General features: G+C 53.2%; 1 protein-coding gene across 6 annotated transcripts in view; it reads right to left on the bottom strand.

Moving 5' to 3' along the window:
* The window catches only part of LOC102133047 (uncharacterized), a 697,922-nt gene that overhangs the window by 269,853 nt on the left and 413,738 nt on the right, over window positions 1–14,331 (bottom strand). Inside the window, exons 1-2 of one of the 6 annotated variants that reach the window (XR_012426594.1) lie at window positions 2,006–2,266; window positions 1,715–1,897 (exon numbers count right to left, since the gene is read on the bottom strand). The exons of 4 other annotated variants lie outside the window; for them this stretch is intronic. The gene's annotated coding sequence lies outside the window, so the exon portion shown is untranslated. Of the gene's footprint in view, window positions 1–1,714; window positions 1,898–2,005; window positions 2,267–14,331 lie in introns of those variants that run through there. One more of the 6 variants, XR_012426593.1, reaches the window with a different exon arrangement.

Here is a 14,331-nt window from a genome sequence, read left to right as displayed (position 1 = left end):
GTTGTGCTCCCACCCTTGGCACTGGGCAAGGTCTTTTCTTTTGTGAGAGAACAGGGCAGACAGGCTGGGGGCGGTGGCGGGGCAGGCTCAGAGGTGAGGACAACCTGGTGTGTGGCTCTGGCTCCACCTGCCCTCAGCAGTAGGCACATCATGGCATTTCTGAACACCACCCTGACCCTGAAGGTGCCCCGATGACCCTTGCCACCCCCTCTACCCACAAAACAGCACAGCTGCTCCAGGCTGTGTCCTGGGGTCAAATGGCCTTTCCCTTCCACGGAGGAAAGAGGCTAACTTGCTAGTTGAAAAAAGTTGGCTCCTGCACGGAAATCTCTATTTCCTTCAAGGTAAATGATGAGAGATCAAGACTCTTCCGTTATCCCCCAAACTCTCCTTAAAGTTACATCAGCACGAAGAGGTAGAAAAAGTCCATTTCTGCACAGTTCCTGAGAACCCCCTTTTAACAACGGATTTCTCCGAAGGCACCAGCCGGTCCCCCACTGCACAGAAAGTGCACGTGAACTCACGGCCCCCTCCCGGAAGAGCGCGCTTCACAGAGAACGAGGTGCAATATTTATAAGTTTCACAGCAGTTTGCCTGCTGGGCAGGCGGACTGGCCTCCATCTTTTCTGACCTCTGATTTTTCCTTCTTTCTACATTCGTCTTCAAAACAAATCAAAACCGAACCCAGAAATTCTCCGTTCAAGACAAAGCAGACAGAAATAAAACACACGAATGCCCTCTGTATCCACAGAGCACCGGCCGGGATAGCGGAGTGGCCACGGCCCTCTGTCTTGGTCTGCTCTACCGTGCCACGCGCAGGCTTCTGTGGTCAGCCCGGCCGCCCCAGGAGTGAAAGCTCTTTTCAGAAATAACGAGCCTGGCAACAATTCCCCGGTCCCTCCACCATGCGCCTAGAGACGTCTGAGTGTCAGGCTGGGCTGGTGGCATTTTCCAGGGAGGCCAAGGGGATGAGACCAGACACACACGGAGAAGAAACACAGAGGAACGGAACCTGCTGGGCCAGTCTGGAGAAAGCACAGCAGGTGTGGGCAGGATGGGGGCGGGGGATAGTGGGAAACGGAATCTTGCTGACAGCTCAGAGGTGACCGCTGGCCTGAAGGCTATTTTTTTGCAAACTGTTCTCCATCCATTGGACAGAAGTGCCTGGGCTGTGAAGCTATTATAAACATCACTTTTTACCTAGAATCTGCCTCCCTTCCCCCAGCTATCTGGCAGAGCAGGGCAGCCCCTCCGTAATTCCGAGTCCCTGCCCCATACCCTCCCTGGACCCACCCCACATGTCCTGCCCTTCAGCCCCCAGGGCATGTGCACTGACCACAGTGGCCCTGGCTTGGACGTTCTCGTGGTTCTGTTTCTCTCTGTCTGGGATGGAAGTGTCCTGAGCATATGCTCCTCTCACACACGGTCAGTGCCACCACCGTGACAGGGCTGCAGCAAGGCAGATGACCAGAGGTCACAGCCCACCGACCCCGTGATTTCTACTCACGCCTCCTAGAACATCAGTCTTCTCGACCTACCTCGGGTGTGTGAATGAATGATTTCCAAGTAACCAGTCAGGCCGGGCGCGGTGGCTCAGGCCTGCAATCCCAGCACTGTGGGAGGCCGAGGCGGGCAGATCATCTGAGGTCAGGAGTTCGAGACCAGCCTGGCCAACATGGTGAAACCCCGTCTCTACTAAAAATACAAAAATCACCTGGGCATGGTGGCGGATGCCTGTAGTCCCAGCTACTTGGGAGGCTGAGGCAGGAGAATCGCTTGAATCCGGGAGGCCGAGCTTGCAGTGAGCCGAGATCTCGCCACTTCCTCTCTCCCAGGAGGTGAGTGCGGAGACGGGCAACACAGCACTTCCTCTGTCTTCCAGGAGTTCCAGCTGCTGCTGGAGACAAGGCCACACTGGATGCCCAAGGCGAGGCCCAGCTCACCACCCCCGCCACAGCCAGCCTGACTGGGTGCCAGGGAGATGAGGAAGGGGGTGCCCGGGTACCTCAAGGTGGGCTTCGCTCTGGCACCAGCCTCACGGTTTCTTCTCCTGGTGTGCTTGCTGGCGAAGGGTGACCATGACCTGGCAGACCCCTTCCTTAGTCTCCCCTGCTCTGCTGAGCCTGAAACCCCGGGAGCTCATTAGTGCCTGCCAGCGAGGGTGCTGGTTCCGGGGAGGCTCCGTCCACCTAGCAAGGACTTTTTCTTTCTTTTCTCTGAGAGAATTCAGCAGTATGAGAACAAGAAGCTCTGAAATAAAGAGGCTGAGATAATGGTGCTGACACACCAGCGTTGGATTATGGGCCCAATGCTGTGGGCCAGGAGTGTGGGGCTGGCCCAGCGCCCGCCACACAGAGTTCTCTGGTCAATATTGGCACAGGGGACCTGGCAGAGCCGTCAGCACCCGCAGCAGGGGAGAATCCTGTCCACACCTGGGCGCCCAGAGTGGGCACGGAGAGGGGCTGCAGCTTAGGGGCTCGATTCTTCACCCACACACGCTCCAAACCTCTTGGAGATTTTAAGTCGTAGCTTTTGTCAGATGCTTTTGAAGGTCTTCAGAAACTGCTGTTATCATATGTCATCAAGAAAATGGAAAGTAAAGCCAGAACGAGATACTGCCACACACCCTCTAGAATGTCTAAAATTACACAGACGGAAAGTGCCAAGTATCAGCAGAGATGTGGAGGGGCCCAAACCCTCCAGTTTGGGCACCAGTGGGCAACCCCGTGGGCGGTTTTGCACAAAGTCAACATGTGCCTGGCCTTAGGCAATTCTGTTCTTGGGTGTCATCCAAGGGAAGGAAAATACTGGTCTGTACGTCGGTCGATAAAATGCTTGTGCACGAAGAGGCATAGCTGCTTTCTGAACAATAACTCAAGTCCTCAAACAACCAAACTGTCCATTAACAGGAGGCTGAGGCAGGAGAATCGCTTGAACCCGGGAGGCGGAGGTTGCAGTGAGCTGAGATCCGGCCACAGCACTCCAGCCTGGCGACAGAGTGAGACTCTGTCTCAACAAAACAAAACAAAACAAAACAAAACAAAACAAAACAGGTGAATGGCAAACAGAAGGTGGTGTGTGGGAGCGACAGGATGGCGCTCAGCAGTAAAACAGCTCAAGCCACTGCTCTGCTAACCGCCAGAGTGAATTCCAGACACACGGAGCGGCAGGACCCGGCCGCAGGTGCATGCAGTGCAGGTCCCATTCCCACGACAGTCGAGGGGGGCCGACTCTTCCGAGGGAACAAAATCACAACAGCGGCTTCCTGGGGGTGGCAGGGACCCGTGGGGGAGAAGTAGAAAGTGTCTCCCGGGCAGTGGAACTGTTCTGTGTCACAACGGGACACACATTTCAGGAGTGTCTCCGCAAAACCTTTAAAGCTAAGATTTATTTCGATATGTGTACATTTTAACTTGAAGAGAAAAAGAAAGAAGAACAGGAAAGAAGATATTGTGTTGGGCGTCTAGCAAGGAAAACAGAAACCTCAGTGGAATGGGCCCATAATCCAATCACACACGGGTGTGTGGTGGAGGTGGCGGGTGGGGAGGTGTGGAAATTAAATCAAAATTAAAAGGGTGGGGGAGAAGCAAGGGGGCTGTGGACATGGACCCACCAGTCACCAATGGGCACGCTGAAGCGTAGCGCCCCGGGGTGATGGAAAATGCTGGCGGCGGACGTGGTCATCAGAGACTGAGGTTGGACCCTGGCCACCTCTGCTCTGCTGTGAAGGCTGCATGGGAGCAGGTGACCGGTGGGGCCAGAGAGCTTATGTAGGGAGCTCCGTCTGACAGCAGGTGCAGAGGGGCCACCCCGTGTGCAGAGCCTCAGGCACGAGGTCTCAAGACCCCCACAGTAATGCAGTCAACACACAGCCCAGATGTCAGCAACGCAGGTCTCCAGTCAGGACTTCCAGAGGGAAATCGGGAAGGTGACCCCCAGCTCCTGTGCTCCTTGTGGCCTTGGCCACACGTGGGCCACACTGGGCACCATGTTCACGTTCACGTGGGGGCCTCTGCTCCCTCGTTCATGCTGAGGTCCAGGGCAGCACCGAGGGGTGTTCATGGAAACGACAGCCATGAGTGTTCAGTGAGTCCCGTCGTGAACCCTGTGATTCACAGGACATGATCTCACACTCCTAGCACCCCCGAGGGAGTCACGCCCCATTTCACAGACAAGGAGACCGAGGTTAAGCAGCGAGTCTCACCGTGAGACCCGTGATTCAGGGACATGATCTCACACTCCCAGCACCCCCGAGGGAGTCCCGCCCCGTTTAACAGACAAGGAGACCAAGGTTTAAGAGGAAAGCAGCTTGCTTAGAGTGCGGCTGGAGGCTTCTCACTACACAAAGAAACAGAAGAGTCACCATCTTTCCTCTGCTTTCCTGGCCCCTCTCCCAGCCCATCCTAGGACACTCTCATGCCTTCCTTCTCAGCACAGCTCAAGCCCCAGGAGGCAGGACTCCAGGGGGCCCACAAGGAGCCCCCCATGCAGAACTGAGAGAACTGCAGGCAGACGTCACTCTCGAGATCAGGCCTGAGTATGTACCGAGCTGGGCGGCCACCATGTAACATGAGGAGAGACTCCTGGGTGGTGGGGAGGCTGCCCGGCTGTGGGAGCCACATGCCTGGCCTCCAGCTGCTGAGGGCGACCCAGGCTGGCAATCAGCGAGGAGAAGCAGCAACCTCAGTCCTGCACCCCAGGGAGCTGGCTTCTGAGGATGACGAATCCCGCAGAGCCCGGACGAGACCAGGACTTACACCAGACGGCAGCCGGCTGCCACCCTCGGCTTGATTCCGGGCCTCATCCTGGGCTGCCCACTCGTCCTGACCAAGGAAAGGACGGGCACCAGGAGGATTTCAAGGTCATGGATTTCTCCTTGGCTTCCTCCTGGATCCCAGGAGAGAGTTCAGCAGGGGCTTAAACATGGGAAGGCCCGGGCATGGCTGCCAAGCCCCCTCCCTGGAGCCCAGGCTCCAAATCTCATGGTGGAGAAGGGAGGGCAGGGAGGAAGGGCAGGCCCAGACCAGCTGGTGTGGACCTCGCACCAACCCCTCCTCTCTGTGCAGTGCTGTGGGTGGGACATGGGCAGGGAAGGTGAGGAAGGCTTAGGGGCCAGTGGAGGTGCAGGTGGGGGAGGCCAGGAGGGCTTAGGGGCCAGTGGTGTGTTGGGGTGAACTGTACTCTCCACCACCTCAGAATGCACCCCTATTTGGTGATGTGGTGGCTGCTGATACCATTAGTAAAGTGAAGACGAGGTCATCCTGCAGTAGGAGAGCCCCAGCCCCACAGAACTGGTGTCATGGGAGGAGGAGGTGGAGACACAGAGATGGGCACCCAGGGAGAGGCCACACACGGGATGAGAGAGGCGGAGAGGGGGTGACCCTCCTACAAGCCGAGGACCACTGGGAATGTCAGCACCACCAGAGGCTGGAGCAGGTTCCTGTCAGGACCTCAGAAGGAACCAGGCCTGTCTACCCCTGGAGTTTGGACTTCTCGCCTCTAGAACTGCAGGGAGTCCGTTTCTGCTGCCTCAGCCTCCTGGCCTGTGGAGCCTTGGGGCTACCACCCTGGGAAGCCCCTGCAGCTGCCGTGCAGCTCTGGCCCGGGACACAGCCTCGCTCATGTGAAATGCTCAGCCCATGTGCAGGATGCCAAGTGAGGACTCAGGCCCGGGAGTCAGGTGCAGTGTGGGAGCCTGAGCACGTTCCCAACCTACTCTTTGTCCTTTTTATTTTATTTTTTTATTAGCACAAAGGAATAACAATACTAACTTCCACAGGGCCCTACGAGGCCTGGGTGCATCCTCAGTTTAGAGGGAGTCTCACAGCTGCTGTGTGGGCAGCAGGTTCTCCGGGGGCTCCCGACCAGCAGCCTGGACCTCCATCGGGTGGTCACTGGAACTGCAGACCCTACCCCTGGCCTCTCCAGACCTCCCCAGTCGGAAACTCTCAGGAGAGCACAGCAATTGTGTCTGTGCCCGGCCACGGGACAGTGCTCACGCAGCCAGGTCACAGCCTGGACTGGAGTAAGGTCTCAGCGCGTGTTCGTCACTACAGCCAGTGCTGGTCAGAGAATCATTGTTTAAAGACCTCGTAAGGAGTAAGAGAAGCAAATGTCAGGTTTTTATGTCCTGGGACAGATCCCACCTGTCCTGCTCGAGCCTGAGGGAGGCAGGGGTCTGGGCACAAACTGCCCGTCTGCTTGCCGGGGCTGCTCCAGAGGGGCTTGGAGACCCTTCCTCGCCCTCGCAGGCAGGCTTTGTGCACTTTCAGAACTCAGAATTCTGACCCATGCAATTTGCAGAGGACAGAGGCAAAGGTTGCCAGGCAGGTGTCCAGCCCCGATCTTTGCAGGGACCATCCAGAGATGATATTTAGAGGATCTTCGCAGCATCCAAGGCCAGAACTTCAAAAACCAGAGTCAGCACGAGATACTGCTCTCAGACACTTCTGTGGCGCAAAGAAATTCTCAAATGTCACCCGCCCAGAGTCCAGTGCACAGCCGAGTGATGTATTTATATACATCGTGTTTTAGATGAAAGTATTTGATGCACAGAACTCACCGTCGCGCAATCAAAGCAGGAAGCACTCATTCTGAATTAGCCATTTTGGTGTATTATCCTAATAGAGTATTATTTTTAAACTACCACAACATTTTAATTACATTCTCAGCATGAATCATTATGTACCTTAGTGAAAAGCACTTCTGACTGTAATTGCACACTGGAGTCCCCTGATGGAGTCGATGAACTTGAACCCTGAAATGGGCTGACACTCAGGGCACTGATGCGTAGCTGCTCCCATGAGGCCCCTGTGTGTGGTACGACCAGCCTGGCCCCTGAGATGCTGCCCTCTGCTCCCTCACTCCTCCCTCCCTCCCTCCTCCCCTTTCTCCCTCCTCTCCCCTCCTCCCTCCTCTCTCCTCTCCTCCCTCCCTCTCTTCTTCCTCCTTCTCCCCCTCCTCCTTCCCTCCCTCTTCCCTCCCTCCCTTCTTCCTCTCTCCCTTTTTTCCTCTTCCCTCCTCTCCTCCCTCCTCCCCTCCTTCCTCCCTCCCTCCTCTCTTCTCTTCTCCCTCCTCTCCTCCCACCTCTTCGTCCCTCCCTCCTTCTTCCCTCCCTCCTCCCTTCCTCCTCTTTATTCTCCCTCCCTCCTCTCCTTCCTTCTCTTTTCTGCCTCCCATTCCTGCCTCCATCTTTTTCTTTAACAATCTTTATCAGGCGCCTGCAGATACCAGTGATCCTGTCACTTCCAGGGACACCAGCGGAACCCTCTGCCCTCTTGGAGCTTATGTTCTGTCCAGGAAATGCATCCTTCCCTGTAGAGAAGCCACAGGCATGTTCGCCTGTGGGGATGGGTGCTCCACGGGGAAGGAAAGCGGAGAGGGGCGAGGACACCCGGGTCGTGGGGGTTGAGGGAGCTGACTGAAGAGGGGTCGCTGGAGCAGATGGGTGAGCACAGATGCTTCCGGGCTGATATTTCACCCACGAAAGCCACCAGGGCCACTGATGATATAGCTTGGACATTGTCCCCTCTAAAGCCTGGGTTGAAAAGTAATCCCCAGTGTTGGAGGTGGGGCCTGGTGGGAGGTGACTGGATTATGGACTGGATTTCTCATGAACGGTTTAGTGCCATCCCTTGGTTCTGTCCGTGAAACAGCGAGTGAATTCTTGTGAGATCTGGGGAGACGCAGGAGCTCTCCCAGGAAACTTCAGTACACGCCTCAGGCAAAAGACCAAGGCTTGCCTTGGCCTTGTTTGGAACCTTCTGGTTTATGGAGTGTTTTCACCCACCCCAGCCTTGTGGAAGCTCCCACGACTTGGAGAGAAACGCAGGGTGGATGGGATGAAGCCTTTCCACAGAAGAATCAGCTCAAAGAGGTGAAGCCACACAGGCAGTGGTCATGGCCAAGGCCTCTGTCCTCCCAGCCAGTGACGTCTTTGTGGAGCACTCATGATGAACAAGCCTTGATGGGCTGGAAGGACTAGCAACAGCACCCAGGAGCTGGTGGGAGGAGTGGACGGTGCCTGGTGCAGCACTGCCTGGAGGTTCTGCAGGTTCCCTCTGCTCCAGGCAACAAGAGGCGGCGTCTAAGGACTTCCCAAGGTCTCTGTGAGCCTCCAACCTCTACCCTCCTGTGGTTCTCACCCATGGAGGAGAACCTGGGATCCACGACCTGGCAGCTCACAAAAGACAGACACTGCATCCACTTAATTCACTCCCTTCATTCCTCCGTGTAAGGGATAGAGACATGATGGAGTGGATGTGCTTCAGAGAGTGTCAGGGAGTGAGGGAATGAGGGCTCGACCATCTAGGAAGCTCCACTTCATCAGATTCTGCAGCTTTCAAAGCAAACATTCCCAGAGCAAGGCACGAGGGTGCCAGCCCTCGGAGAAGCCACACTGTGCCTCCGTGATGCTGAGTGTGGCTGTGGGGAGCATCTGCGTTCTACGGGCGATGAGGACAGGGTATGAAAACGGAGCTTTTCACCTCTCCTCCTCTTCTTACTCTGAGAGCTTTATATAACCAGGGTTTTCATAGCATGGGGCAAGATTAGCGCTACTAGAAATGATGTGTAATGCCTTATTAATTAGAACTGTGCCTGGTGAGACCTTCTGAGACGTTTCAGCAATTCTGAGAATTAGAAGGGTCTGGTTTTGTTCTGATCCAATTATTTTCTTTTCCTTTCCTTCTTTTTAGCTTTCTGTATTCAGGAAGACCAGTTCTTAGAATAGGCAAAGCCCTGGCAAAGGTGAAAGGGATCTCCTTGTCTCCCTGGCTATAGTTTCCCCACCCCATCCTGCTTGCCCATCCCAGGCTGGGTCCACACGGTACAGCACGCAGGGAAATCAAGCTGGTCCCCATCCACTTCTGCCTGGCTTCTGCACTCTTTACCTCTACCCCATAGAGTCCCCATTTGCAGAAAATAGCTGGCTCATTTCGTTGTTCATTACGTTGCTGAGCGGATCCACTCCCAGGTCAATTCCTGGAGCAATGAAAAAAATAAGTCCATAAATGGAAGAAGGATACGGGGACACAGAGGCTGCTATGAGCCCTGCAGAGCCATCGCACCGGAACACTCTAGTTGTGAGGGGCAGGCCACCCGCTGCTGCTTCGGCCACCTCCCCAGAAAGGCCGCCTCCGAGACTCTAAGCACCAAGCACACTGGCTGCTATGCTCACCTGCCCCTGGTCAGCCTCAGAACCTTTCCTTCTGCTACTTTAAATGGGTGATAATGGATCAAAACCTTTCTGATGAGTGGATCCTGGGCCTAAAATGCTTGAGTTCAAATCCAACTCAACTACTGGTCATTTCACCTCTCCGTGTCTCAGTTTCCTCATCTGTAAAATGAGGACAGCGGTCGTGCCCGCCTCACAGACTTGAGGAGATACCGAATGAGCTAAACAGAATGACTCACATGTACTCAGGTGTAGATAAATGCTGTCCGTTATTGTAAGCACAGAGGAAGGCCCTGGGATCTGTCTTTCTGGCCCAGTGGAAGTCACCTCCAATTGCCCTTACTGTGAGGTTTTCCATCAGTGGGTGCAGACAGTGCCCCGGGGAAGCAACAACAGAAAAACAACACACAAGTGATGGAGGGAGGGGGTCGCGGTGGAGGGAGGGGGTCGCGGTGGAGGGAGGGGGGTCGCGGTGGAGGGAGGGGGTCGCGGTGGAGGGAGGGGGTCGCGGTGGAGGGAGGGGGGTCGCGGTGGAGGGAGGGGGTCGCGGTGGAGGGAGGGGGTCGCGGTGGAGGGAGGGGGGTCGCGGTGGAGGGAGGAGGTCGCGGTGGAGGGAGGGGGACGCGGGGGAGGGAGGGGGACGTGGGGGAGGGAGGAGGGCGTCATGGAGGGAGGGGGTCGCGGTGGAGCGAGGGGGTCGCGGTGGAGGGAGGGGGGTCGCGGTGGAGGGAGGAAGTCGCGGTGGAGGGAGGGGGACGCGGTGGAGGGAGGAGGGCGTCGTGGAGGGAGGGGGTCGCGGTGGAGGGAGGGGGTCGCGGTGGAGGGAGGAGGGCGTCATGGAGGGAGGGAGGTCGCGGTGGAGGGAGGGGGTCGCGGTGGAGGGAGGGGGTCGCGGTGGAGGGAGGGGGTCGCGGTGGAGGGAGGGGGGTCGCGGTGGAGGGAGGGGGGTCGCGGTGGAGGGAGGGGTCGCGGTGGAGGGAGGGGGTCGCGGTGGAGGGAGGGGGTCGCGGTGGAGGGAGGGGGGTCGCGGTGGAGGGAGGGGGGTCGCGGTGGAGGGAGGGGGTTCGCGGTGGAGGGAGGGGTCGCGGTGGAGGGAGGGGGGTCGCGGTGGAGGGAGGGGTCGCGGTGGAGGGAGGGGGTCGCGGTGGAGGGAGGAGGGCGTCATGGAGGGAGGGGGTCGCGGTGGAGGGAGGGGGTTCGCGGTGGAGGGAGGGGTTCGCGGTGGAGGGAGGGGGGCGTCATGGAGGGAGGGGGTCGCGGTGGAGGGAGGGGGGTCGCGGTGGAGGGAGGGGTCGCGGTGGAGGGAGGGGAGTCGCGGTGGAGGGAGGGGTCGCGGTGGAGGGAGGGGGGCGTCATGGAGGGAGTAGAGGATAGCTTGGCCAAGGATGAGGCCAGTTTGCTCTGGAGCTTCTCCGGAGCCCGGACACTGGAAGGGTCGACGGATGCCTGCCCACCACTGTCCCCTACAGCCCAGACCCTCCGCCCGGCCCTATCTTGGATGGAACCACTTGAGGTTAGGATCTCTTTTCTCCTGGTTCGACTTCTTCTCAATTCTGGACGAGGCAGGTCTCTTTCAGCTCCAACATTTTGAGCATCCAGGGCCTCCTCTACAGTCACTTTCTACCACTCCTCACACCACGAGGCCCCTGGAAAGCAAGAGCTGCCCTTGGGATCTGAGGTTCCAGGCAACACAGAGCAGAGACATGGAGGGAGGTGTGACAGAGGCTGCTGGATGGGGACCAAGTCGCAGTTATGTGGGGCCAGTGAGTCCTGAGGATCCGTGGCATGTCAGGGTGACGCTTAACAATGACGCAATACACACTTCAAAACGGCCAGAAGAGAGGACTTTGAATCCACTCACCACAAACAAGATTATGAAGCTACCCGTCGTCTGTGAGATCATCTTTACCATTTAATGCACTCAATGTAATACGACCTTTCAAGAAAGCCAAGGAGAAGCGTCTAACTAAAATATGTTGCTTCTGAATTTCACATAGAAAAGTAAGTCAGCAAAAACAGAGAGATTCTGAAAATTAAAATTAGTAAAAATGATTTTCCCTTAGCATACTAAACATTGGAGCATATATATATATATAAAATTATAATTTTTTTTGAGACAGAATCTCACTCTATTGCCCATATATATATATAAAATTATAATCATTATTATTTTTTTGAGACAGAATCTCACTCTGTTGCCCAGGCTGGAGTGTAGTGGCATGATCTCGGCTCACTGCAAACTCTGCCTCCCGGGTTCAAGCAATTCTCGTGTCTCAGCCTCCCGAGTAGCTGGGGTTACAGGCACCCACCACCACAGCTGGCTAATTATTGTACTTTTAGTAGAGATGGGGTTTCACCATGTTGGCCAGGCTGGTCTCGAACTCCTGACCTCAGGCGATCCACCCTCATCGGCCTCCCAAAGTGCTAGGATTACAGGCATAAGCCACTGCGCCCAGCCAGAGCATATTGTAAAAGCTACAATAGTTAAAACAATGTGGTATTGGAACAGAAATAGACAAAAGTATAAAAAAAAGAAAGTCCAAAAACAGCAGCAAATATACACAAGAATTTACTATCTGATAAAGATGACATTTTAAACAAGTGAAGAAAAGATCAATGTTTTCAAGCAGTGATATCAGCCCAACTGGGAGAAAATAAACTAGATTTCTAGTTTGCACCATATACCCAAACAAATTTTAGAGGAAACAATTATACATGTAAACAATGAAATAATCTTAGATGTCATACTTAAGAAATCTTTGCCTAGCCTTACAGAAAACACTAGAAGAAAAAAGGGTAGAATTTTTTTCATAATTGGAGTGAGGAAAAAATCATAAAACCTAGCATCCATAAAACAAAAGATTGCGGCCGGGCGCGGTGGCTCAAGCCTGTAATCCCAGCACTTTGGGAGGCCGAGACGGGCGGATCACAAGGTCAGGAGATCGAGACCATCCTGGCTAACACGGTGAAACCCCGTCTCTACTAAAAATACAAAAAAAAAAAAAAAAAACTAGCCGGGCGAGGTGGCGGGCGCCTGTAGTCCCAGCTACTCCGGAGGCTGAGGCAGGAGAATGGCGTGAACCCGGGAGGCGGAGCTTGCAGTGAGCTGAGACCCGGCCACTGCACTCCAGCCTGGGCGACAGAGCAAGACTCTGTCTCAAAAAAAAAAAAAAAAAAAAAAAAAAAAAAAAAAAAAAAAACACAAAAGATTGCTACTTCACATATATAATTCTCATTTTTTGAACAGCTTTATTGAGGTGTATTTGCTGTCCAGTAGCCCTTACATATATAAAGTAAATGATTTGATAGTTTTTACATATGTCTACACTTGTCAAACCACCATTGCAATCAAGATAACAAACCCATCTGCCACTCCCCATAGCTCCTGCCCTTTGTAACCTATCTCTCCAACCCCGCCCCACCCTGCACCCCCACCCCAGGCCCACTCTGGTCTGCTTTCTGTCACTACTGACTAGTTTGCTTTCTCTAGAATATTCTGTGAACAAAATCACACAGTGTGTACTCTATCTTGTCTTATTTCTTTCACTCAGTAGAACTATTTGGAGACGTATCCATGTTGTTGCGAGTATCATTAGTATGTTCCTTTTCATTCCTGAGTAGCATTCTACTACACAGATATACCTCCATTTGTTTATCCAGTTATCTGTCGATGGACATTTGGGTACTTTGCAATTTGGGCTGCTGTGAACATTATGCATTTGTCACTGTATGGACATGTGTCTTCATTCCTCTTGGTCTGTCTGAGTGCCATGCCTAGGGGGCCTTTGGAATTGCTGGGCCATGTGATAAGTTCTATTCAACCTGTTAGAGAAATTGCTGAGGAGTTTCGCAAGTGGCTGCCACATTTTCCATCTCCATCATCAGCTTGTGAGGGTTCTAATTTCTTCACGTCCTCACCAACACTGTTATTGCCTGTTTTATGTTTATCATTATTATTGTAGCCATGCTGGTGGGTGCAGTGGTATCTTGCTGTGGTTTTTATCTGCATCTTCCTAGTGACTAATGATGCTGAGCATCCTTTGAAGGCCACATTGCCATGATTACATCTTCTTTACACATCTGTGAACCGTCTACTGAAATCTCTTGCCCACTTTTTGTTGACTCATTTGTCTTTTTATCATTGAGTTTAAGAGTTTTTCACATATTCTAGATGCAAGTCTTTTTTATCAGATATACGATTTGCAAATATTTTCTCCCAGGCTGTAGCTTGTCTTTATATTGTCTGAACAGTATCTTTTGAAGGCCAGAAGTTCTTAATTTTGATGACATTCAGTTTATCATTTTTTTTCTTTTGGTGTCATGTCTAAGAAATCTTTGCCTAACTTAACAAAAATTTGAAATTTTGAGTTATGAAAAGGAATAGAGACAGAGAAAAGATAAATTACTAACTAGATCAAAGTATTTGAATTCATAGTATAAAGTGCTAATTTGTCTAGTAGATAAAGAACTTTCTCAAATCAATAAGCAAAAGGCCAGCCATCTAACAGAGTGTATTGCCAAGGAATACAAGCAGACAGTTCGCAGAAAAGGAAATACAAATGTCTCCTCCACAGAAAACTCAACTTTACTCATAAAAAGAGAAACTCAAATTAAAACTACAGCAAGATTCCATTGACTTGCCCCTCAAGTGGGCAGAGATAAAAAAAAAAACTGGGTGGCTACTGGGTTGGTAAGGAGGTGGGGGGTAGGAGATGGACTTTCTTACAGTGTCTGACAGAGCATGTATTAGAACAGAACCTACAGAGAGCCATTTGTCAATTACCTATCAATGCAACATTCCTTTTCATCCAAAATTGCACTTCAGGAAATTTATCTTTTGCATATACTGACTCATGTGCAAGATGTACATGTTCAAAGATACCCATTGCAGCATTGGGTAAATGTACAATATTGAAAGAAATCTATCAGCAGGAGACTGACAGGTAGCCTACGGCTGATTCATACCATCAGACGATGGCACGTTGCGGGGGGAGTGTCCTTCCCATCCAAGTTCGGGTTTCAATGTGCAGTAAGGCCCCTGCCTGACTTTCTGTCTGAACCCCCAATTAAAAAAGAGAAAGGGGCTCAGCTTCACAAATTGACAAATCAGAAGACACACTTCCAGGAGGTTCCCTCCTGCACCTTTTGAGTTTTGT

The sequence above is a fragment of the Macaca fascicularis genome, chromosome 17 (assembly GCF_037993035.2).
Source record: "Macaca fascicularis isolate 582-1 chromosome 17, T2T-MFA8v1.1".
Lineage (NCBI taxonomy): Eukaryota > Metazoa > Chordata > Mammalia > Primates > Cercopithecidae > Macaca > Macaca fascicularis.
The sequence above is the reverse complement of the archived record's forward strand: the minus strand, read 5'-3'. Positions and strand labels throughout refer to the sequence as shown.